Source organism: Thalassophryne amazonica, chromosome 13 (assembly GCF_902500255.1).
Source record: "Thalassophryne amazonica chromosome 13, fThaAma1.1, whole genome shotgun sequence".
Lineage (NCBI taxonomy): Eukaryota > Metazoa > Chordata > Actinopteri > Batrachoidiformes > Batrachoididae > Thalassophryne > Thalassophryne amazonica.
Window position 1 is genome coordinate 62,282,509 of NC_047115.1, and position 4,837 is coordinate 62,287,345.

The following is a 4,837-nucleotide window of genomic DNA, read 5'->3' on the forward strand; positions in this document are numbered from 1 at the left end:
TTCTGCACTAACTCTTTATTCATTTTTTTTATTTTTTTTATAGTTTTTCTCTTTTTTGAAAAAATGACGTCCTTTATTGAGCTCTTTTACTTACTGTCAGCTGTGCTACTTTGCACTTTTCTCTTTAAATCTCTTTATCACGTACCGTATTTCTACTGCGCCCCCTCAGGCGCTTATCTTGTGCTTCCTCTGCACGTATTCTCTGTTAAACTCTTTTTCTCACTTATTTCACTTCAGTCTCTGTTAAACTCTTTAAATAACCTTGTATTACCTTGTGTCTATTTGTCAGTATACTCCCCTAAATTAACCCCTACAGCGCATGCTATCAGCCGGCACGTTAGTAACGAATTTCAACACCAATTATTCCCCAAGCATCCAGGTTAATTCTCCACGCACTCTTTTCCGCACCAGAGTTCATGAACATTCCTGACCTTTCACTCACACAGACATTCTTTTTCCCGGGAACACACACACCTTCTGAGCATTTTATCTACAAGGCCTGATAATTTTCAATCTTATCTTTTTTTCTCTTTTATCAATTTTCTTAGTCCAGGTTCTTTTGGGTAAGAGGCAATTAAAAAATATCACCTGTCAACTTGGGCGGAAATCCCGACTCACTCCTCCAGATCGTGCAGAAGTTATAAAAGGTTTCTGCTTACCTTTTAGTCGTGATCACTGTTATTTACGGTCTGGAGGGATGAGCTGGACTGCCCCAGGCTGCCGGAATGCCCCTGGACCCTCCTGAAGCTGGCTCGCCAAGTTCTGTCGTGGCTCGTCTTTAGTCTTCTCGGGATGTCGTCTTTTAGATAACACAAACTAATTGCAAGTGATATGCTAGAAAAGGACACAACACTTTAGAATAATTCAGCCTTAAGCAAGATAAAATGCACAGAGTTTTTAAGTTTATTTAAGCCTTCGACACAGAGCTTAGACAAACTGAGTCCTCTAGAGAGACTGAATATGACAACCGCGCTCATCTATTTATTGGAGACCCGCGGGCATCGCTCCTCCTTCGACTTTTTTATTTATTTAATTCCCAAGACATGGTTTTCTATTGGAAGCGTCCTCTAGTGAACCCTAAGCAGGTGTTAGGCCATTATTTCAATGTGACAAACGCTCCCATTAAAACGTGAAGGATTTACAACTGATTTTTTTTAAAAGACCTTCAGCCACAGGTGCAGCTGGCCTGAGGCCCCCCCCGCACGTGGCCTCAGCCACAGGTGCAGCTGGCCTGAGGCCCCTGCACGTGGCCCGCGGGAAAGCACCTAAAAGGCCTTGGAAAGCCCCTGACAGACTGAATGACTAATAGAGCCCTTTTTTTGGGTTGAACACCTGCTAGTTCAACCAGAGGACATACAGTTAGGATCAGGACACTTGATAGTTCATCATAGTTCAAATAAGGACCTAAAAATTCTTCTACAGCCTCCAAGCTTGACCTACATTTTCGCTGCAACGGATATGACGTCGTGCGGGTAAATGTGCACCGGTCACACTCTCACGAACGCCACTAGCTTAGTTTATGGCAAGCTAAAAGCGGACGCTCCAGTTATGGCTGAACAACTGTCCATTTTCTGGGTATTCTGTGTTAGTATGTGGCCGACGTGCTTGATGAATTCCTGCGCAAGAAGTAGTTCCCAAAGATAATGAGTTTATCTCATCTAAATTCATTCTAAAATTTACCAGTAATAAAATTATAAAGATAACTGAAGTTTTAAGAGTGACGTAATAAATATTTAAGAAATTTAAAGTTTAAGAGCAACTTCACCTGTTATTGCTCAAGCATTGACAGCTTGCGCTCTTGAGAGTGTGGCGAAAGTAGTCTGGCGAGTTCAATCTGTGGGCACGAGCTATCCCACAATTCCAAAATAGCAAAGATGTCGGTCCAATGAGAGTGGCACTGAGCGCGGTGTGCACCGGTATTGGACGTATAAACAAAGCTGGTCAAAGCAAGCATCAGTGTCGCAAGTCTGTAGTTTTCCAGTTATTTCCGTGAAAATGCCGAAAAGATGTGTAGCAGCGGGTTGTTCTAACTATCCCAGTGACACAGTGAGTCTGCACGTTTTCCCAAAAGATGAAAAACTGCGAAAGGAGTGGACGAAACAGGCCCAAAGGACCAGAGCGGAATGGCATCCAACCCCAAGTTCGGAAGTCTGCAGCCAGCATTTCACCGAAGACTGCTTCGAGGCAAGGCCATTCCTGAAAGAATCCTTTGGCTTTAAAGTGCACTCGAAACGCATTCTCAAACCAAATGCGGTTCCAGCTATATTCAAAAGGAAAGCAGAGGATCCAGCAGGCCAGCATGAGACCGAGCTCCCCAAGCAAAAAGAGCGCAAGTCATCAGCTGTTGCGAAGTTGACCCATCGTAGGGTGTGTGTGGTTTATAAACTGATTAAAAAAAAAAAAAACGAGCGCTATGTGGTTTCTGAAGAACCACCACATGTGATTTATTTTGGATGTATATGAAAGCCCAGTGTACATCAATAGCATATGCAGCATTTATCAGGTTTATAGTGAAAGGACTATTTTTATAATTATTATGTGCCTAGGTTCTATTGGTTTTATATGTATATAGCATAGTTATGTAGCTTTATTAGACTTATATTTGATAGTTATTTTTTATATATAATAAAAGAAACATATGGATGAAAAAAAATTATCCATAGTCACATTCCTTTTTAAATTGCAGGAGATTACAGATATTCTGTCACATGGTGCTAAAACATCAGGTACAAGTGAGATGGAAACACAGCAACCTGCTGAAGCTTCTCACCTGGCACCTGTTGACATCCCTATGGTAAGTGAATCATGGACCTGGCCTGTAACTTCTCTGCTTTTCACTGTGTGAAATAAAATGGTGTGTAAAGATATGTAAAATGCTGGATGCGCATATTACACGTTATTATATTTCTTGCAGAGCAATGGAAACAGAAATAATTTCATCATCACAAAGTGATGAAATGACATATTTATTTAACAATTAGACATAAAAATTAAACAGATTTTGTGTTCTTCTTGGCAGCACGGTAGCTTAGTGGTTAGCACTGTTGCCTCACAGCGAGGTCATGGGTTCAATTCCCGCCTGTGGGCTTTTGTGTGGAGTTTGCATGTTCTCCCTGTGTTTGCCTGGGTTTCCTCTGGTGCTCCGGTTTCCTCCCACATCCAAAAGACATGCAGGTTAGTTGTATTGGAATCTTGAAATTGTCCATAGGTATGCAAGTGGGTGTGAATGTGTTTGTCTATTTGTGGCCCTGCGACGGACTGGCGTCCTGTCCTGGGTGTACCCCGCCTTGCGCTCTATGACTGCTGGGATAGGCTCCAGCCCCTCGCAACCTGGATTGGACTAAGCAGTTGAAGATGAGTGTGTGTTCTTCTTGTTACAAATAGACAGTAATAAGTACATGCTGATGCAGTTAATAAAGTCTTCCTTAACAAATGATTCAACATAAAAAAGCATAAAATGACAGTCACTCAGTGCACGGAACATAACTGCAACATTGCTGGGAGGTTGTAATCTGGTTGCTCCAGATAACAGAATATTTACAGAGGAATCTTTCAAATGGTTAGGTAAGCACCAAATCTGGCAAATACTCCTTATGCCGCGTTCACACCGGGCGCGTCCAGACGCCACAAATTCGCTTCGGTATGGTGGCGACGGACACGCCACCATCGCCCGGTGTGTCGCTCTGCTTTCGCTGCGAAAATTCGCCCCAGTGTGTCATCAAATAGGAGGAGCTTCCATTCTGCTCACCGGCTCCAGTTATCAGTCAAGTTAACATGACGGACCTTGATCACACAGAGCGAGTTGTTGTGGAAAGCTCCCAGTTTGGGGCGTATCATCATTTGCTGCAGAAGCTGCGTCAGGATGACGGCCGCTTTCAGCGGTCCTTCTGCCTCTGCAGGACCCAGTTTAAGGACCTCCTGTCCCGTTCACGCATGCACATGTAAACAATTAAAAAAAAAAAAAATCCGCTGCTTGCTGTGGGGCTCCTCCTCGCTCTTCCCCAAAAAACTCTGTCATAATTGTGTTTATAAACCAGTCACCATTTGTTTTATTACACATCTGTGTAGCTAATTAATAAAATAATCTTCACGGATGATTCGCTCACGCGCACACATAAAAAAAACCCTCCATTCCCCCCTGCTGTGGGGCTGCTGCTTGCTCCAAAAACTCTGTAAAGGACAAAAGAGACAGTTCTGCTCACAGGCTGCTACCAGAGACAGGACATGTTCACATCCAACTCAGTCAAACTCCAGACATCTCCACGTCACTACATATCCAGTCCCTGATTGGTCATCGTGGCGCGACAAGACAGTTCAGATTTTTCAACTTGGGGAGGAGGGCAACGCGACGTGACGAGATGCAATATCGCGCCACAAACGTGCCAGTCGCTCAAAATCACTTCATTCGCATCCATCGCGTCGCGCTGTGTGGCTTGGCGCCAAAACGCTTATTCGTGCTGATTATGAGAAAGTGCGGTGCAAAAACTACAGCAGTGATCCGGAACTGGGTAAGTGACTGTAATTTGCATTAATTTTATCCAAAAGTAGAGCAACTTTAACTTTTAACTCCTGTGCAAACTGAAATTGACCTTTGTCATCATTTTTTTTGCTGTTTTTGCCCAATAATTCCATAACATTCAGTCACAGATAGTCCAAACTATATCATTTTTGGAATCTCTGTATCAGACAAATTATGTGATATAGTTTTCAATATGATTGGGGCATCTTTTAATTCTGACCCCTTACCCCGGTGCTTGCTTGCATCACCATTTGAGGGATTTTTTTTAAGTTATCCGCTGCACAAGAACTAACGTTGTGTTCATGTGGACACGGGAAC